The following is a 22,582-nucleotide window of genomic DNA, read 5'->3' on the forward strand; positions in this document are numbered from 1 at the left end:
TGAGGGACCCCTATAATGGTCTGGGGTAATTATGTCAGACATTGTTCTGCTCTGTTTAGTTCTAGAAAGAATGTCTATCAGACATCAAACGGCAGAGAGAAGACGGATACATGATCCAGGAATCTCACCTTTGTGTCTCCTCCAAGTCCTAATTAGGCCGGAAAGTGCTGAACATAGGACTGCAGGGGCCGGGTGCCGCTAGCATAAATAAACATTGCAGCGGTGCATCTAGTGGCTATTAGTCATGGAACAGCCGGGCACGCTGCATACGTGTGTTTGAGTCAATGTGACGGGATCCCAACGCTCCCGACAGTACGCTATTAAAAAGCAACTGCCCTATCCTCTCTGCAGCCCTGCCAGTTACAGAAGGAGGGCTGGAGGACCCTTGAGCTGACCCAGGTGAGCGCTCAGAGTTGGCACTATCAGCAGCAGGTGGCTGCCGCTGTACCTCTTTCAGTTTACTTAGAGCAGGTCAGGACTCAGGTGCTTGTGATCAGGGATGCCCCAGTCCCACCCTGTAGAAGCAATAGTTACATGGGGTGCTAGTAGCAGAAGAAGCAATTATCTGGGGTAGTAGACTAGTACAATGTCAAGCAGCAGTTACGTGGGGTAGTAGGAGAAGGAGGGATATAGTTACCTGGGGCAGTTACCTGAAGATAGAAGTTCAACAGGATCCCTAGGAATCCAGGCCCGGATGCCATATAGTACACCCTCTGGCATTTGCAGGACACTTCTCAGCCCTGCATTACCTGCTCGGAGTATGCGGGACGTACAGTATATGCCCTCTTGGCAACAAGCATGTATTCCCCCTTGGCAATGAGCATGAAGCCCCCTTGGCATCGAGCACAAAGCCCCTGGCATCGAGCATGAAGCCCCTGGCATCAAGTAAGAACCCCCTAGCAATGAGCATGTAGGTAAGTGGCACTTATGTGTCAAATATGTAATGGGCATTATAGTTTGTTATATACAGTAGGAGCAAGTTTCATCTTTGCTCCTTTGCTCATGGCTAGCCATGGCTATTCTATTGTTCTCAGCTGCAATACAATACGTATTGCAGCTGAGAACAATAGAATAGCCATGGCCAAAGGAGCAAAGATGAAACTTGCTCCTACTGTAGTATGCAATGGGCATCATGATGTGTGGCACAATGTGTAATGGGCGTTATGGACTTATGTGTAATTGGCATTATGGCGTGTGGCTTTATGTGTAATGGGTATTATGGAGTTTGCTAAAATGTGTAATGGGCATGGCGTGTGGCATGGGCATGGCTATGTGTAAATGCACGCCCCTTTTTGTGATGCCACGCCTCCTTTCCATGAGACCACGCCCCCTTATCGCTGCGCGGCTTCGCCGCGCAATAGTCGCACTTACTAGGTGATTGAGTCTGGGACCACCCATTACCATATTTCTAGATTCGCCTATGTTGGTGACTGTGTATAATGCACTATGATGCTGTGTGTGCTGGGTGTAATATGGGGGTTGGTGACTGTGTATAATGTACTATGATGCTGTCTGTGTGTGCTGGGTGTAATATGGGGGTTGGTGACTGTGTATAATGCACTATGATGCTGTGTGTCCTGGGTGTAACATGGGGGTGGTGGCTGTGTATAATGCACTATGATGCTGTGTGTGCTAGGTGTAATATGGGGGGTGGGGGCTGTGTATAATGCACTATGATGCTGTGTGTGCTTGGTGTAATATGTGGGTGGTGGCTGTGTATAATGCACTATGATGCTGTGTGTGCTAGGTGTAATATGGGGGTTGGTGACTGTGTATAATGCACTATGATGCTGTGTGTACTGGGTGTAATATGGGGGTGGTGGCTGTGTATAATGCACTATGATGCTGTGTGTGCTAGGTGTAATATGGGGGTGGGGGCTGTGTATAATGCACTATGATGCTGTGTGTGCTGGGTGTAATATGTGGGTGGTGGCTGTGTATAATGCACTATGATGCTGTGTGTGCTAGGTGTAATATGGGGGTTGGTGACTGTGTATAATGCACTATGATGCTGTGTGTACTGGGTGTAATATGGGGGTGGTGGCTGTGTATAATGTACTAAGGTGCTGTGTGTGCTGGGTGTAATATGGGGGTGGGGGCTGTGTATAATGCACTATGATGCTGTGTGTACTGGGTGTAATATGGGGGTGGTGTCTGTGTATAATGCACTATGATGCTGTGTGTACTGGGTGTAATATGGGGGTGGTGACTGTGTATAATGTACTAAGGTGCTGTGTGTGCTGGGTGTAATATGGGGGTGGGGGCTGTGTATAATGCACTATGATGCTGTGTGTGCTGGGTGTAATATGGGGGTGGTGACTGTGTATAATGTACTAAGGTGCTGTGTGTGCTGGGTGTAATATGGGGGTGGGGGCTGTGTATAATGCACTATGATGCTGTGTGTACTGGGTGTAATATGGGGGTGGTGGCTGTGTATAATGCACTATGATACTGTGTGTACTGGGTGTAATATGGGGGTGTGACTGTGTATAATGCACTATGATGCTGTGTGTGCTGGGTGTAATATGGGGTTGGTGACTGTGTATAATGCACTATGATGCTGTGTGTACTGGGTGTAATATGGGGGTGGTGGCTGTGTATAATGCACTATGATGCTGTGTGTGCTAGGTGTAATATGGGGGTTGGTGATTGTGTATAATGCACTATGATGCTGTGTGTACTGGGTGTAATATGGGGGTGGTGGCTGTGTATAATGCACTATGATGCTGTGTGTGCTAGGTGTAATATGGGGGTGGTGGCGGTGTATAATGCACTATGATGCTGTGTGTACTGGGTGTAATATGGGGGTGTGACTGTGTATAATGCACTATGATGCTGTGTGTACTAGGTGTAATATGGGGGTGGTGGCTGTGTGTAATGCACTATGATGCTGTGTGCGCTGGGTGTAATATGGGGGTGGTGGCTGTGTATAATGCACTATGATGCTGTGTGTACTGGGTGTAATATGGGGGTGGGGGCTGTGTATAATGCACTATGATGCTGTGTGTGCTAGGTGTAATATGGGGGTGGGTGACTGTGTATAATGCACTATGATGCTGTTTGTACTGGGTGTAATATGGGGGCGGTGGCTGTGTATAATGTACTATGATGCTGTGTGTACTGGGTGTAATATGGGGGTGGTGGCTGTGTAGAATGTAATATGGTGCTGTGTGTACTGGGTGTAATATGGGGATGGTGGCTGTTTATAATGCACTATGATGCTGTGTGTACTAGGTGTAATATGGGGGTGGTGGCTGTTTATAATGCACTATGGTGCTGTGTGTGATACTGTAGGTGTAATATGGGGGGTGGCTGTGTATAATGCACTATGATGCTGTGTGTACTGGGTGTAATATGGGGTGGTGGCTGTGTATAATGCACTATGATGCTGTGTGTACTGGGTGTAATATGGGGGTGGTGGCTGTGTATAATGCACTATGATGCTGTGTGTACTAGGTGTAATATGGGGATGGTGGCTGTGTATAATGCACTATGATGCTGTGTGTGCTAGGTGTAATTTGGGGGTGGTGGCTGTGTATAATGCACTATGATACAGTGTGTAGTGGGTGTAATATGGGGGGTGACTGTGTATAATGCACTATGATGCTGTGTGTGCTAGGTGAAATATGGGGATTGGTGACTGTGTATAATGCACTATGATGCTGTGTGTACTGGGTGTAATATGGGGGTGTGACTGTGTATAATGCACTATGATGCTGTGTGTGCTAGGTGTAATATGGGGGTGGTGGCTGTGTGTAATGCACTATGATGCTGTGTGTGCTAGGTGTAATATGGAGGGTGGGGGCTGTGTATAATGCACTATGATGCTGTGTGTACTAGGTGTAATATGGGGGTGGTGACTGTGTATAATGCACTATGATGCTGTGTGTACTGGGTGTAATATGGGGGTGGTGGCTTTGTATAATGCACTATGATGCTGTGTGTGCTGGGTGTAATATGGGGGTGGTGGCTGTGTATAATGCACTATGATGCTGTGTGTACTGGGTGTAATATGGGGATGGTGGCTGTGAATAATACACTATGATGCTGTGTGTACTGGGTGTAATATGGGGGTGTGACTGTGTATAATGCACTATGATGCTGTGTGTACTGGGTGTAATATGGGGGTGGTGGCTGTGAATAATGCACTATGATGCTGTGTGTACTGGGTGTAATATGGGGGGGGGTGGCTGTGTATAATGTACTATGATGCTGTGTGTACTGGGTGTAATATGGGGGTGGGGGCTGTGTATAATGCACAATGATGCTGTGTGTGCTAGGCATAATATGGGGGTTGGTGACTGTGTATAATGCACTATGATGCTGTGTGTACTGGGTGTAATATGGGGGTGGTGGCTGTGTATAATGTACTATGATGCTGTGTGTACTGGGTGTAATATGGGGGTGTGACTGTGTATAATGCACTATGATGCTGTGTGTACTGGGTGTAATATGGGGGTGTGACTGTGTATAATGCACTATGATGCTGTGTGTACTGGGTGTAATATGGGGATGGTGGCTGTGTATAATGCACTATGATGCTGTGTGTACTAGGTGTAATATGGGGGGTGGTGGCTGTTTATAATGCACTATGATGCTGTGTGTACTGGGTGTAATATGGGGGGTGGTGGCTGTGTATAATGCACTATGATGCTGTGTGTACTGGGTGTAATATGGGGGTGTGACTGTGTATAGTGCACTATGATGCTGTGTGTGCTGGGTGTAATATGTGGGTGGTGGCTGTGTATAATGCACTATGATGCTGTGTGTACTAGGTGTAATATGGGGGGTGGTGACTGTGTATAATGCACTATGATGCTGTATGTACTGGGTGTAATATGGGGGTTGGTGGATGTGTATAATGCACTATGATGCTGTGTGTACTGGGTGTAATATGAGGGTGGTGGCTGTGTATAATGCACTATGATGCTGTGTGTACTGGGTGTAATATGGGGGTGGGGGCTGTGTATAATGCACTATGATGCTGTGTGTACTGGATGTAATATGGGGGGTGGTGGCTGTGTATAATGCACTATGATGCTGTGTGTGCTGGGTGTAATATGGGGGTGGGGGCTGTGTATAATGCACTATGATGCTGTGTGTGCTAGGTGTAATATGGGGGTTGGTGACCATAGGCGAATCTAGGGGGTGGTCCGGGGGTGCACCGGACCACCCATTAGACCGCCGCACACACAATTAAAAAAAAATTACAGCCGGGCAGAAAAGGGCTGTGCGCTGCCCGACTGTTTACAATTCCTTTTTAACTTCTAAACATAGCCGCACTGCCGCAGCAGCTCCGTCCCCATCGATATCTTCAATGCTCCCACTGGACCGCCGGCAGCCAATCAGGAGCGGCCACCAATGCCGCTCCTGATTGGCTGCCAGCCGCAAGCTCCAGCGGGAGTATTGAAGATATCGACAGAGCTGCTTCTTTGCCAGCGGCAGCGGTTCCCAAACTGTGCGCGCCGCGGCTACCAGGGGTGAAGGGAGGATGGGCGGGGATGTGCTCGGAGGCATCAGGCTGCGGGGGGGGGGGGGGTTAGGTTTTGGACGTGGGGTACGTTAGTTAGGTTTAGGCACTAGAGGGCTGCAAGCTGAGGGTTAGGCTGCATTAAGAGATGGTCTGGTGCATATGGGTGAGGGACCCCTACGATGGTCTGGGGGTGAGGGACCCCTTTGATGGAATGGTGGTGAGGGACCCCTATGATGGTCTCGGGGTGAGGGACCCCTTTGATGGAATGGTGGTGAGGGACCCCTATGATGGTCTGGGGTATAGGGGTGAGGGACCCGTGTGATGGTATGGGGTTGAGGGACCCCTTATGATGGTCTGGGGTAAGGGGGTGAGGTACCCCTTTGATGGTATGGGGGGTGAGGGACCCCTATGATGGTCTGCGGTATTTGGGAGAGGGACCCCTATGATGGTCAGGGGTATGGGGGTGAGGGACCCCTATGATGGTCTGGGGTAATTATGTCAGACATTGTTCTGCTCTGTTTAGTTCTAGAAAGAATGTCTATCAGACATCAAACGGCAGAGAGAAGACGGATACATGATCCAGGAATCTCACCTTTGTGTCTCCTCCAAGTCCTAATTAGGCCGGAAAGTGCTGAACATAGGACTGCAGGGGCCGGGTGCCGCTAGCATAAATAAACATTGCAGCGGTGCATCTAGTGGCTATTAGTCATGGAACAGCCGGGCACGCTGCATACGTGTGTTTGAGTCAATGTGACGGGATCCCAACGCTCCCGACAGTACGCTATTAAAAAGCAACTGCCCTATCCTCTCAGCAGCCCTGCCAGTTACAGAAGGAGGGCTGGAGGACCCTTGAGCTGACCCAGGTGAGCGCTCAGAGTTGGCACTATCAGCAGCAGGTGGCTGCCACTGTACCTCTTTCAGTTTACTTAGAGCAGGTCAGGACTCAGGTGCTTGTGATCAGGGATGCCCCAGTCCCACCCTGTAGAAGCAATAGTTACATGGGGTGCTAGTAGCAGAAGAAGCAATTATCTGGGGTAGTAGACTAGTACAATGTCAAGCAGCAGTTACGTGGGGTAGTAGGAGAAGGAGGGATATAGTTACCTGGGGCAGTTACCTGAAGATAGAAGTTCAACAGGATCCCTAGGAATCCAGGCCCGGATGCCATATAGTACACCCTCTGGCATTTGCAGGACACTTCTCAGCCCTGCATTACCTGCTCGGAGTATGCGGGACGTACAGTATATGCCCTCTTGGCAACAAGCATGTATTCCCCCTTGGCAATGAGCATGAAGCCCCCTTGGCATCGAGCACAAAGCCCCTGGCATCGAGCATGAAGCCCCTGGCATCAAGTAAGAACCCCCTAGCAATGAGCATGTAGGTAAGTGGCACTTATGTGTCAAATATGTAATGGGCATTATAGTTTGTTATATACAGTAGGAGCAAGTTTCATCTTTGCTCCTTTGCTCATGGCTAGCCATGGCTATTCTATTGTTCTCAGCTGCAATACAATACGTATTGCAGCTGAGAACAATAGAATAGCCATGGCCAAAGGAGCAAAGATGAAACTTGCTCCTACTGTAGTATGCAATGGGCATCATGATGTGTGGCACAATGTGTAATGGGCGTTATGGACTTATGTGTAATTGGCATTATGGCGTGTGGCTTTATGTGTAATGGGTATTATGGAGTTTGCTAAAATGTGTAATGGGCATGGCGTGTGGCATGGGCATGGCTATGTGTAAATGCACGCCCCTTTTTGTGATGCCACGCCTCCTTTCCATGAGACACGCCCCCTTTTCGCTGCGCGGCTTCGCCGCGCAATAGTCGCACTTGCTAGGTGATTGAGTCAGGGACCACCCATTACCATATTTCTAGATTCGCCTATGTTGGTGACTGTGTATAATGCACTATGATGCTGTGTGTGCTGGGTGTAATATGGGGGTTGGTGACTGTGTATAATGCACTATGATGCTGTGTGTACTGGGTGTAACATGGGGGTGGTGGCTGTGTATAATGCACTATGATGCTGTGTGTGCTAGGTGTAATATGGGGGGTGGGGGCTGTGTATAATGCACTATGATGCTGTGTGTGCTGGGTGTAATATGGGGGTTGGTGACTGTGTATAATGCACTATGATGCTGTGTGTACTGGGTGTAATATGGGGGTGGTGGCTGTGTATAATGCACTATGATGCTGTGTGTGCTAGGTGTAATATGGGGGTGGGGGCTGTGTATAATGCACTATGATGCTGTGTGTGCTGGGTGTAATATGTGGGTGGTGGCTGTGTATAATGCACTATGATGCTGTGTGTGCTAGGTGTAATATGGGGGTTGGTGACTGTGAATAATGCACTATGATGCTGTGTGTACTGGGTGTAATATGGGGGCGGTGGCTGTGTATAATGTACAATGATGCTGTGTGTACTGGGTGTAATATGGGGGTGTGACTGTGTATAATGCACTATGATGCTGTGTGTACTGGGTGTAATATGGGGGGGTGACTGTATAATGCACTATGATGCTGTGTGTACTGGGTGTAATATGGGGGTGGTGGCTGTGTATAATGCACTATGATGCTGTGTGTACTGGGTGTAATATGGGGGTTGGTGACTGTGTATAATGCACTATGGTGCTGTGTGTGCTGGGTGTAATATGGGGGTGTGACTGTGTATAATGCACTATGATGCTGTGTGTACTGGGTGTAATATGGGGATGGTGGCTGTGTATAATGCACTATGATGCTGTGTGTACTAGGTGTAATATGGGGGGTGGTGACTGTGTATAATGCACTATGATGCTGTGTGTACTGGGTGTAATATGGGGGTTGGTGGATGTGTATAATGCACTATGATGCTGTGTGTACTGGGTGTAATATGGGGGTGGTGGCTGTGTATAATGCACTATGATGCTGTGTGTACTGGGTGTAATATGGGGGTGGTGGCTGTGTATAATGCACTATGATGCTGTGTGTACTGGGTGTAATATGGGGGTGGTGGCTGTGTATAATGCACTATGATGCTGTGTGTGCTGGGTGTAATATGGGGGTTGGTGGATGTGTATAATGCACTATGATGCTGTGTGTACTGGGTGTAATATGGGAGGTGGTGGCTGTGTATAATGCACTATGATGCTGTGTGTACTGGGTGTAATATGGGGGAGGTGGCTGTGTAAAATGCACTATGATGCTGTGTGTGCTAGATGTAATATGGGGGTTGGTGGATGTGTATAATGCACTATGATGCTGTGTGTACTGGGTGTAATATGGGGGTGGTGGCTGTGTATAATGCACTATGATGCTGTGTGTACTGGGTGTAATATGGGGGTGGTGGCTGTGTATAATGCACTATGATGCTGTGTGTGCTGGGTGTAATATGGGGGTGGTGGCTGTGTATAATGCACTATGATGCTGTGTGTGCTGGGTGTAATATGGGGGTTGGTGGATGTGTATAATGCACTATGATGCTGTGTGTACTGGGTGTAATATGGGAGGTGGTGGCTGTGTATAATGCACTATGATGCTGTGTGTACTGGGTGTAATGTGGGGGGTGGTGGCTGTGTATAATGCACTATGATGCTGTGTGTACTGGGTGTAATATGGGGGAGGTGGCTGTGTATAATGCACTATGATGCTGTGTGTGCTAGATGTAATATGGGGGTTGGTGACTGTGTATAATGCACTATGATGCTGTGTGTGCTAGGTGTAATATGGGGGTGGTGGCTGTGTATAATGCACTATGATGCTGTGTGTACTGGGTGTAATATGGGGGTTGGTGACGGTGTATAATGCACTATGGTGCTGTGTGTGCTGGGTGTAATATGGGGGTGTGACTGTGTATAATGCACTATGATGCTGTGTGTACTGGGTGTAATATGGGGGTTGGTGACTGTGTATAATGCACTATGATGCTGTGTGTGCTAGGTGTAATATGGGGGTGGTGGCTGTGTATAATGCACTATGGTGCTGTGTGTGCTGGGTGTAATATGGGGGTGTGACTGTGTATAATGCACTATGATGCTGTGTGTACTGGGTGTAATATGGGGGTTGGTGACTGTGTATAATGCACTATGATGCTGTGTGTGCTAGGTGTAATATGGGGGTGGTGGCTGTGTATAATGCACTATGATGCTGTGTGTGCTAGGTGTAATATGGGGGTTGGTGACTGTGTATAATGCACTATGCTGCTGTGTGTACTGGGTGTAATATGGGGGTGGTGACTGTGTATAATGCACTATGATGCTGTGTGTACTGGGTGTAATATGAGGGTGACTGTGTATAATGCACTATGATGCTGCGTGTGCTGAGTGTAATATGGGGGTGGTGGCTGTGTATAATGCACTATGATGCTGTGTGTACTAGGTGTAATATGGGAGTGGTGGCTGTGTATAATGCACTATGATGCTGTGTGTACTGGGTGTAATATGGGGGTGGTGGCTGTGTATAATGCACTATGATGCTGTGTGTACTGGGTGTAATATGGGGATGGTGGCTGTGTATAATGCACTATGATGCTGTGTGTACTGGGTGTAATATGGGGGTGGTGACTGTGTATAATGCACTATGATGCTGTGTGTGCTGGGTGTAATATGGGGGTGGTGACTGTGTATAATGTACTATGATGCTGTGTGTACTGGGTGTAATATGGGGTGGTGGCTGTGTATAATGCACTATGGTGCTGTGTGTACTGGGTGTAATATGGGGGTGGTGGCTGTGTATAATGCACTATGATGCTGTGTGTGCTGGGTGTAATATGGGGGTGGTGGCTGTGTATAATGCACTATGATGCTGTGTGTGCTGGGTGTAATATGGGGATGGTGGCTGTGTATAATGCACTATGATGCTGTGTGTACTGGGTGTAATAGGGGGATGGTGGCTGTGTATAATGCACTATGATGCTGTGTGTACTGGGTGTAATATGGGGGTGGGGGCTATGTATAATGCACTATGATGCTGTGTGTGCTAGGTGTAATATGGGGGTTGGTGACTGTGTATAATGCACTATGATGCTGTGTGTACTGGGTGTAATAGGGGGATGGTGGCTGTGTATAATGCACTATGATGCTGTGTGTACTGGGTGTAATATGGGGGTGGTGGCTGTGTATAATGCACTATGATGCTGTGTGTGCTGGGTGTAATATGGGGGTGGTGGCTGTGTATAATGCACTATGATGCTATGTGTACTGGGTGTAATATGGGGGTGGGGGCTGTGTATAATGCACTATGATGCTGTGTGTGCTAGGTGTAATATGGGGGTGGTGACTGTGTATAGTGCACTATGATGCTGTGTGTGCTGGGTGTAATATGGGGGTGGTGGCTATGTATAATGCACTATGATGCTGTGTGTGCTGGGTGTAATATGGGGGGTGGTGGCTGTGTATAATGCACTATGATGCTGTGTGTGCTAGGTGTAATATGGGGGTTGGTGACTGTGTATAATGCACTATGATGCTGTGTGTACTGGGTGTAATATGTGGGGTGGTGGCTGTGTATAATGCACTATGATGCTGTGTGTGCTGGGTGTAATATGGGGGTTGGTGACTGTGTATAATGCACTATGATGCTGTGTGTACTGGGTGTAATATGTGGGGTGGTGGCTGTGTATAATGCACTATGATGCTGTGTGTGCTGGGTGTAATATGGGGGTGGGGGCTGTGTATAATGCACTATGATGCTGTGTGTGCTGGGTGTAATATGGGGGTTGGTGACTGTGTATAATGCACTATGATGCTGTGTGTGCTAGGTGTAATATGGGGGTGGGGGCTGTGTATAATGCACTATGATGCTGTGTGTGCTGGGTGTAATATGGGGGTGGGGGCTGTGTATAATGCACTATGATGCTGTGTGCTAGGTGTAATATGGGGGTTGGTGACTGTGTATAATGCACTATGATGCTGTGTGTGCTGGGTGTAATATGGGGGGTGGTGGCTGTGTATACTGCACAATGATGCTGTGTGCGCTGGGTGTAATATGGGGGTGGTGACTGTGTATAATGCACTATGATGCTGTGTGTACTGGGTGTAATATGGGGGTGTGACTGTGTATAATGCACTATGATGCTGTGTGTGCTGGGTGTAATATGGGGGTGTTACTGTGTATAATGCACTATGATGCTGTGTGTGCTGGGTGTAATATGGGGTGTGGTGGCTGTGTATAATGCACTATGATGCTGTGTGTGCTGGGTGTAATATGGGTGTGGTGGCTGTGTATAATGCACTATGATGCTGTGTGTGCTGGGTGTAATATGGGGGTTTTGGCTGTGTATAATGCGCTATGATGCTGTGTGTACTGGGTGTAATATGGGGGGTGACTGTGTATAATGCACTATGATGCTGTGTGTGCTGGGTGTAATATGGGGTGTGGTGGCTGTGTATAATGCACTATGATGCTGTGTGTGCTGGGTGTAATATGGGGTGTGGTGGCTGTGTATAATGCACTATGATGCTGTGTGTGCTGGGTGTAATATGGGTGTGGTGGCTGTGTATAATGCACTATGATGCTGTGTGTGCTGGGTGTAATATGGGGGTGTGACTGTGTATAATGCACTATGATGCTGTGTGTGCTGGGTGTAATATGGGTGTGGTGGCTGTGTATAATGCACTATGATGCTGTGTGTGCTGGGTGTAATATGGGGGTGGTGGCTGTGTATAATGCACTATGATGCTGTGTGTGCTGGGTGTAATATGGGGGGTGGTGGCTGTGTATAATGCACTATGATGCTGTGTGTACTGGGTGTAATATGGGGGTGGTGACTGTGTATAATGCACTATGATGCTGTGTGTGCTGGGTGTAATATGGGGGTGGTGGCTGTGTATAATGCACTATGATGCTGTGTGTGCTGGGTGTAATATGGGGGTTGGGGCTGTGTATAATGTACTAAGGTGCTGTGTGTGCTGGGTGTAATATGGGGGTTGTGGCTGTGTATAATGCACTATGATGCTGTGTGTACTAGGTGTAATATGGGTGTGGTTGCTGTGTATAATGTACTATGATGCTGTGTGTACTGGGTGTAATATGGGGGTGGTGGCCATAGGCGTGCGCAGCCCATTTTATTAGGGGGTGCACCATTGGAGGGGCGTGTTCATCACTACCTACTGGGTGTGTCCATTACCGCCTACTGGGCGTGTCCATCACCTCCTATTGGGTGTCAATGCAAACTAAATAGAAGGTGACTTATTTATTTATATGCACTTCAGAATTAATCATTTCCCCCCACACATACACCAGAAACAGGGACAGTGTGTGATGAAGGCGCGCTTCAAAAATTTACACTGTAATGCCCATTACACATAAATTTACACATATTGCCACCCAATGTAATGCCCATTACACATAATGACAGTATGACACACACCATAATGCCCATCAAACATAATGCAACACACCGTAATGCCCATTATACATAATGCCACCCATTGTAATACCCATTACACATCATGCCACCACACGTAATGCCTACTACTAATTATACAACACACCGTAATGCCTACTACACATTACACTACACACCGTAATGCCTATTACATATTATGCCACATACAGTAAGTGAAGCTTACCTACATGCTTCTTGCCAGGGGTTTCATCCTATTAGGGATTACATGCTTGTTGCTAGAGGGAGCTACATGCTCATTGCTAGGAGAAATTACATGCTCATTTCTAGGGAGTTACATGCTCATTGCCAAGGGGGGTGGTCACATGCTAGTTGCCTGGGGCAAGTTATATGCTTGTTGTCAGGGGGAGGGGGGGTTGCATGCTCATTGCCAAGGGGATTATATGTTCATTGCTTCTTGTGCCTCCTCCCTGGCACCAATGCGTGGTGTCCATTACCCTACACACAGCCCTGATGCGGGATCAGGGTATATTTAGGGGGCTGCAGCCAGGGCCCCAGTGCAACTTCCCAGGACCCCCCTAGAAGCGTGCAACTTCACAGGACCCCCCTAGAAGCATTGAAACCATATATATATATATATATATATATATATATATATATATATATATATATATATACACAAACACACATCTCAACAATGGTGCAAACAAAGGCAGTGGTACTCCTCTAGGTTTTCATTACATTTTAGTTGCAAAGTTGTGAATTGCAATGTTTCGTGGTCATAGAACCCCTTTATCAAGGTGTAAAAGGATTCTATGACCCCGAACGTCAGAATTCACATCTTTGCTACTAAAATGTATTGAAAAGGCTGTGGAGTGCCTGGCTTCATACATAAGATACTATGATTGATGTGTGTGTGTGTGTGTGTGTGTGTGTGTGTGTGTGTGTGTGTGTGTGTGTGTGTGTGTGTGTGTGTGTGTGTGTGTGTATGTATGTATACTGTATATACTATATATATATATATATATATATATATATATATATATATATATATATATATATATATAGTATATATACATACATACATTCATAGTATCTTATGTATGAAGCCAGGCACTCCACAGCCTTTTCAAGACATTTTAGTAGCCAGGCAGAGAATTGTACTTACAGAACAGCCACATTTTTTGTGCAGTGTCGGCTCGAGCACAGCCTCCCTGCCTGAGCTCCTCCATAGCCGTGCATGAGCTCCTGCATGTCCCGCACGGTGCACCATCATTACAGTCCCAGCGGCTGCTGCAGACACAGACAGATTCGCAAGATGATGAAATCATCATCTCGCGAGAGTGTCTGCAGAGCTCCGCAGCAGCGGGGGACTACTGCTGCCGCTGTCATTACACTGACAGCGGCCTCTGACCTCTACTCCTCTCTTCATACTCGCCGCCCGGCCGCCCACGCTCCCGCTGCCGATATATATATAGAGGTGACCGCTGTCAAACTGTGTTTGTCTTGACCCAGACGGCCAGACCCCACTTACAGACTGCGGCTGCTGGGCATTAGGAGGTGCCTGTGCACCCCCGGCACCCCCCGTGCGCACGCCTATGGTGGTGACTGTGTATAATGCACTATGATGCTGTGTGTACTAGGTGTAATATGGGTGTGGTGGCTGTGTATAATGCACTATGATGCTGTGTGTACTGGGTGTAATATGGGGGTTGGTGGCTGTGTATAATGCACTATGATGCTGTGTGTACTGGGTGTAATATGGGGATGGTGGCTGTGTATAATGCACTATGATGCTGTGTGTACTGGGTGTAATATGGGGGTTGGTGACTGTGTATAATGCACTATGATGCTGTGTGTACTGGGTGTAATATGGGGGTGGTGACTGTGTATAATGCACTATGATGCTGTGTGTGCTGGGTGTAATATGGGGGTGGTGGCTGTGTATAATGCACTATGATGCTGTGTGTACTGGGTGTAATATGGGGATGGTGGCTGTGTATAATGCACTATGATGCTGTTTGTACTGGGTGTAATATGGGGGTGGTGGCTGTGTATAATGTACTATGATGCTGTGTGTGCTGGGTGTAATATGGGTGTGGTGGCTGTGTATAATGCACTATGATGCTGTGTGTACTGGGTGTAATATGGGGATGGTGGCTGTGTATAATGTACTATGATGCTGTGTGTACTGGGTGTAATATGGGGGTGGGGGCTGTGTATAATGCACTATGATGCTGTGTGTACTGGGTGTAATATGGGGGTGGGGGCTGTGTATATGGTACTAAGGTGCTGTGTGTGGATGTGGTACAATTCTTCTATTATTTTGTTTTTCTGCTTTTAGTACTATAGCATACCTCCTGACTGTTTCCTTTACAGCGGGACAGTCTCACAGTCCTTCCCGGGGGGCCATTGGGCGGAGCCGGAGTACACTGCTGCACTACAGAGCAGCCGGTGATTACTTCAAGAGATGTCGTGAGCCTACGCACAGATTCTCTTCAGTGCAGGGACAGAGGGAGTGCAGTCAGGGAGCCGGGGACTGCCCAGCTGCTAGGAATGATGGAAACGGGGGTCATTATACTAATCCACGCCCTCTCCCAGGTCACACCCACTTGGCACTCTAAGAGTGAACTAGAATAAGTCCCATAGTCACATATAATCCTCCCTTTAGGAGGGATCAAAAAGTAAATATTGGATCAATGTGCTTTGTGTGAATCTGAATGACGTTATATTCCTCTGTAACTACCACTGATTCTTACATTACACTCTGTTCCCCTATATGGGGTTGGTCTTCAGTGCATGTTCTCTGTTCAGCTGTATACAATATAAGTTACATGGAATGTGGTCAGCGGTTTCCTGTAGCTCGGGGGCCTCTTACCATCTGTTCTGTGTTATTTCTGGGGAAATCTATAAGTTGGTATTTCCTTTAGTTTGTTAACTGCTTCAGGCTCAGACAGAAAAAGACGTCATACACTGTCACGTATTCTGTAACTATACTTTCTATGATATCTTGTAATAGCAGGAATTTCTTATTACATAACTAATATAGGGGGGGGACATTTACTAAGAATACAAATAGGAAAATTCCTGATTATAATCTTAATATGCCTGAATACAAATGCATACGGCTGTTATAGCCGTATGCATATTCGTATTCCGGAGGAATGTTTAGTAATCAGTCGTAACCCCCCCATGGCTGTAACCAGCACCAGGCTCAAAGAGCCATTCTTGGTTTTAAAAAATCAGGGAACAAAACAAGTTGGGGTTCCCCGTATTTTTTAAAACCAGCACAAGGCCCTAGGGCCAGTCCTGGTTCCTAAAATACGGGGGACAAAATGAGCAGGGGTCCTCCGTATTATTAGAACCTCGGTACAGGATACATATATATGATACATATATATATATATATAATTTGTAGAGACAATCGCACAACGATTCTAATATAGCGCAGGTGACTGTGCCAGGTCCAGGTAGTATGCACAATGCATCCCCATGCGCACACAGGGAAAAAAAACAGCACCAGTCCTTATTGAGGTTTTAAAATGCAATTTATTGTCCATACACAGGACATCTCAATGCTTCACAGCTCAACAAAGTAAATATTGCCTAATGGGTGTCATTTACTTACTTTGTTGAGCTGTGAAGCATTGAGATGTCCTGTGTATGGACAATAAATTGCATTTTAAAACCTCAATAAGGACTGGTGCTGGTTTTCCCTGTGTGTGCATGGGGATGTATTGTGTGTGTATATACTGTATGTATATATTACACAGTCGTGTAGACTCGGCACTCAATGGTATAAATTATTTAATTTATGCGCTGGGTGCCATCCCATGGCTTTGTAGGTAGGTAGTTGTGTGTGGCGGCACTCTCGGTCTTTGTAGAATTAACACCCTTAGGCTGTGTACACACGGGGGCGATTATGTGCAATATCGCGGGCAATATGGTCGCTGAGCAACCATACTGCCCGCGATGGGAGTGTGCACCGGCGATATATTCGCGCTCCTGTTTTCTCCCCCGTAGTGATTGCTGGTCGCAGGAACATGCTCCTGCGACCAGCTGATTTCCACTGCCGGGCTCCCCCGGCAGTTTCTTTTTCATCAGTGACCATCTCTGGTCACTGTTGCAAACGGGACACTGAGCGATATATCGCTCAGCGATATATCCTCCCGTGTGTACGGGGCTTTACAATGGTATATGCAGCTTCAAATGCTTCATCAGGAATCACCAGCAAACAGTGTAACAGAGTGTGCTTAAGTACCAGTATACAGACATGTGCAAGAGAAATCACAGACAACCCCGCCCAGGTGAGCGTATGACATCATCAGTATCTGACTGATACAACAACAACTGTGGTCCAATAGCAATGATAAAACATCAATAATAACAACAAGAGTACAGAAAAAAGGACGTTTGTGAATGGAACAGGGAAATACTGTATATCCATAAATTTGGGAGACATACTGTAACAAGGATCAGATTCAGTATTTTATATTGCCTACATGCTACTACTATTTTGCTGGAAATGGACTAGAGACAATTGGTACCGAGTCAATCAACATTAAACAGGGGAGTGCCTGAGTGACACTCATATTAATTGACTAGTGCCCATAGTAATCAGGGTTAATAGGAAAACAGCAGCATACCTTACAGTATTCACAGATAAAGCATACGCTGCAGTATAGTAAGAAGTTGTAAATAAAGATCCCTCAACATGATTCAGACAGTAGCTCAAAAGAAGTAAAGCAACATGTATATAAATGTAACAATATTAACATGTTACAAACTTGCATCCCAAGAGATTGTACTGGTTGCTGTTCATGTAAAATGAGTAAACACGATCTAGACGCAGCAGGTGAAAGACAGATATTCATGGACACCATACAGTGATACGGTTGTCGGGAAATAAACCCACTGGGCATCTTTGCGGAGAAGCGCTTTACCCACTTTACCCGCTTTTCTGTCGCCACCCCTCCTGTTCATTGGTACATGGTCAATTATTTTATATCTCAAGGATGATACATTATGTTTGAACTGGCAACAATGTTTTGCAAATGTCTGTTCATTGGTTTTCCCTAACGTTGCCTGTTTAATTGTGCTACGGTGTAGGGCCATGCGTTCCTTATACTGAAGAATGGTTTTACCCACATACATCAATCCACATGGACAGCGTATGTAATAAGTTACATGATTTCCTTATAGAGGGCAGTTAGTGCTGTTATCCCCATTACTGCCCATTGTTAGTAGAACAGACATATATAACACAATACTCGGCATGGTCAGACTAATCACATACCTTGCTGGGTATTACAGACCCCTCAGGACCACAGTAATCCGGGTCTCCCAGCTGCTGGTACCAGTGTGTAAGTACAGGAGGAGTCAGTGCTGCTTCTGTCTCTGACTTGCATCTCCTACTTCCTCATCAGCTCCGTCTCTCCTCAGTCCCCCGTCCTCCCCCTCCCTGCTGCTGAGGAATGTACAGCAGCACACAGAGCATGGCTAGAGCAGCCCCGGCGTCCGTGTGAGCTAAGTAATACCCCTTTTACACCGCCGAAAAATCTGGGTCAGCGGCGGGTCAGACCCGGATCATCGGCGGTGTAAATGGGGTATATCCGTGTCCATTTACACGGGTCCTCTACCAAGGTCCTGACCTGGGTAGAACCCACATAGGACTCGTGTAAATGCCGGTGTAAATGGTCCCGCTGCGGGTCCAGGCACCCGCAGCGGGTCCACAGCATGCAGTGCTGGGGAGGCTGTCCCCAGGTGCTGGGAGGAGGGGGGTCCCTGCGGCTGCTGAGGGGGGGGAGTACCTGTCAGCCTGAGGGGGGAGCCGGAGGGGATGATGTCCGCCGCCGCCGCCGCTGCTGTACCTCCCCCCGGCAGCCGGTCCCTGCCTGCCAGCCTGAGGTCGGAGCCGGTGTTGATGATGGGCACCGCTGCTGCTGTTGTACCTCCCCCCGCAGCCGCGAAGTTCCTGCGGCGAATGGACAGTCAGCATCGGGGGTCCCTCCGGCGCATGGGAACTAGTACTAGTTCCCATGCGCCGGAGGGACCCCCGATGCTGACTGTCCATTCGCCGCAGGAACTTCGCGGCTGCGGGGGAAGGTACAGCAGTAGCGTCGCAAATCATCCCCTCCGGCTCTGACCTCAGGCTGACAGGTACCCCTCCTCCCCTCAGCAGCTGCAGGGAACCCCCTCCTCCCAGCACCCGGGGACAGCTTTCCCCCTCTACCCCCCTCAGAATTTTTATTTAAGTAATATATCTATATATACATAAATAACATATATATATATATATATATATATATATATATAAAAATATAAAATATATATTATAAATATTTATATATTTTATAAATATATATATATATTAATACTGTATATATATATATATATATATATATATATATATATATAAAAATTTTATATATATATTATATTTATATATAGAGAGAGAGAGAGAGAGAGAGAGAGAGAGAGAGAGAGAGATCCAGGTGGACTCTGCACTCCCGTTGCACTGGAATACTTTCACCGGTGCACCACAGCTTCAAATAAGCATTTTCATGAGGTGGGTAGGTGCGGCACTCAGCTTTCTCATGCAAGAAGAAAATGACGACAGGATTAAGTCTTCTTGGTCCTGTCGTCATTTTCTTCTTGCATGAGAAAGCTGAGTGCCGCACCTACCCACCTCATATATACTTTATGTATATATATATATATATATATATATATATATAAGAGATTTGTGGTGAGGCACTCGTGGCAATTGTAATCCAGAACAAAGCTAGCCAACAGGAGATAGCAGCAACGTTTCAATTTATTACTTCAAATTTTCGTCAGGTTACACAGAAGCAAAGATAAAAACATACCTTTATAGCACACTACACCAGAGGAGTGAGGCTGAGATGCCGGGGGTTTGGGACGACGCCCACAGGACGCCATATGATGACATCACCTGTTCAGCCAGTGCACAGTGACTGGAGAGTAGAGTTACCATAGAAACGGTAAACAAAGACAACTCCTGCACTGAGGGGAAAACACCATAAATTACAAGAGAGTGTGGGAAGGGGGAGCTGGAAAAATATATATAGATGCAGGTAGCGCTATCTGCATACAATCTCAGGATGACTTTCAACAAAAATGCAGGCAGCGCTGTCTGCATGCGATCTCAGACTCACTTCACAAAGGGATGTAAGAAATGTAATAACCGCAAAAATAGATGAGAATAAATGTAACAATATCATAGTGACTCAAAACAGACAATAAAACATTATAGCGGTATATACAGAAAAGGACAGTACTAATAAAAAGAAAAACAGACGATATAATGTTAGCAGCATCAAGTAAGAAAACATATTAGCAGCATCAAGTAAGAAAACATGTAAGGGCATAGCAGCATTAACGAAAGACAGCAAACGAAATTTGCTCATTAAGGCCTTTCGGCGCAATGGTGTTAAGGCGGTGTATCCACCGCGCTTCGCAGCGCAACAATTGGGTCCCACGGTCCCCACCACGGATATTGGGAGGCACCCAATCAATCATCCTATATCTGAGACTATGTAGAGGATGTTTATGCTCGACAAAATGTCTCGTCACAGGGTGTTCGCTGGCACCAGAAGTCAGTGCCTGGCGAATGGTACTCCTGTGCATGGTCATTCGCTCCTTGAATTTCCTGATGGTTTTGCCTATATAAGACAAACTACAAGGACAAATCAACTGGTAAATAATAAAGGAAGAATTGCAAGTTAGATAATGCCGGATTTTAAAAGCCTGTCCAGTGTGGGGGTGATTAAAGGTATCACCTGTCAAGAGAAATTGGCAAGTAGTGCATGCACATTTAAAACAGCCTTTCTTTTTATTGGCACCCAGCCATGTCGTGATTTGACCCTGCACCGCAAATCACGACATGGCTGGGTGCCAATAAAAAGAAAGGCTGTTTTAAATGTGCATGCACTACTTGCCAATTTCTCTTGACAGGTGATACCTTTAATCACCCCCACACTGGACAGGCTTTTAAAATCCAGCATTATCTAACTTGCAATTCTTCCTTTATTATTTACCAGTTGATTTGTCCTTGTAGTTTGTCTTATATAGGCAAAACCATCAGGAAATTCAAGGAGCGAATGACCATGCACAGGAGTACCATTCGCCAGGCACCGACTTCTGGTGCCAGCGAACACCCTGTGACGAGACATTTTGTCGAGCATAAACATCCTCTACATAGTCTCAGATATAGGATGATTGATTGGGTGCCTCCCAATATCCGTGGTGGGGACCGTGGGACCCAATTGTTGCGCTGCGAAGCGCGGTGGATACACCGCCTTAACACCATTGCGCCGAAAGGCCTTAATGAGCAAATTTCGTTTGCTGTCTTTCGTTAATGCTGCTATGCCCTTACATGATTTCTTACTTGATGCTGCTAATATGTTTTCTTACTTGATGCTGCTAACATTATATCGTCTGTTTTTCTTTTTATTAGTACTGTCCTTTTCTGTATATACCGCTATAATGTTTTATTGTCTGTTTTGAGTCACTATGATATTGTTACATTTATTCTCATCTATTTTTGCGGTTATTACATTTCTTACATCCCTTTGTGAAGTGAGTCTGAGATCGCATGCAGACAGCGCTGCCTGCATTTTTGTTGAAAGTCATCCTGAGATTGTATGCAGATAGCGCTACCTGCATCTATATATATTTTTCCAGCTCCCCCTTCCCACACTCTCTTGTAATTTATGGTGTTTTCCCCTCAGTGCAGGAGTTGTCTTTGTTTACCGTTTCTATGGTAACTCTACTCTCCAGTCACTGTGCACTGGCTGAACAGGTGATGTCATCATATGGCGTCCTGTGGGCGTCGTCCCAAACCCCCGGCATCTCAGCCTCACTCCTCTGGTGTAGTGTGCTATAAAGGTATGTTTTTATCTTTGCTTCTGTGTAACCTGACGAAAATTTGAAGTAATAAATTGAAACGTTGCTGCTATCTCCTGTTGGCTAGCTTTGTCCTGGATTACAATTGCCACGAGTGCCTCACCACAAATCTCTTACCAATCCTCTGTGTAGGCACCGGCGCTGCTGTTTTTGCTGTTACAAGGAGTGCCAAACCCCTGTCCTCTATATATATATATATATATATATATATATTATTTATATATATATATATATATATATATATATATATATATATATATATATATATATAATGACTTTCTGGTGTGCGGCACTCGGAAATGAAATAATGAACGCAGGGTCTCAGCAACGTTTCAGTTTAATTAAAAACTGTTTTCAAGCCAACATGTGAACAGAAAGTGACTTACCTAAATGCCATAGCTTGCCACCTTACCCGACGAAGGAGCCCGCCTCCGGAGCGCGTTGTCCGTCGGAGTCGCAGCCGCCACTACCGATGACGTCACCCCGTCAGCCCGGCTTCCCCGTCTGGCGTAGTGATCCAGTTGCTAAGCAACTGGACGCTGCAAGTACAAACAACATGGAACAAGCGCAAGTATACCCGCCGGGGGCAACAAAACAAAAGGCAGAGGAAGAACGGGCAAACTACAGAGAGGGAAATGAATCCCATTTACAATCTCTCCTCATACGACTTATCACCCTGAGAGTATTCCCTTTTAAGTAAGGGGCTTTCGTTTGTTCCGACCACCCACTTTGAGCAGTTCCAATGGAACATTGAAAAACACGCGTTACACCGCAAATTTTTTCACAATCGACCTGCAGACTATAAAACCATCACGGAAGAAAAAAAGCTGCCAGACAAACTTAAACAGTTCTCCCCA

At 46.5% G+C, this 22,582-nt stretch overlaps 1 protein-coding gene across 2 annotated transcripts in view; it reads right to left on the reverse strand.

Annotated features, from left to right (window-relative positions):
- LOC146075987 (uncharacterized) overlaps positions 1-18,201 on the reverse strand; it is a 60,309-nt gene extending 42,108 nt beyond the window's left edge. The window contains exon 1 of one of the 2 annotated variants that reach the window (XM_083185739.1): positions 18,094-18,201. The gene's annotated coding sequence lies outside the window, so the exon portion shown is untranslated. Of the gene's footprint in view, positions 1-15,154; positions 15,289-18,093 lie in introns of those variants that run through there. The other variant, XM_083185740.1, reaches the window with a different exon arrangement.
- Between the last annotated feature and the right edge of the window lie 4,381 nt (positions 18,202-22,582).

Source organism: Crinia signifera, chromosome 4 (genome assembly GCF_055691185.1).
Source record: "Crinia signifera chromosome 4, ASM5569118v1, whole genome shotgun sequence".
Taxonomy (NCBI): Eukaryota; Metazoa; Chordata; class Amphibia; order Anura; family Myobatrachidae; genus Crinia; species Crinia signifera.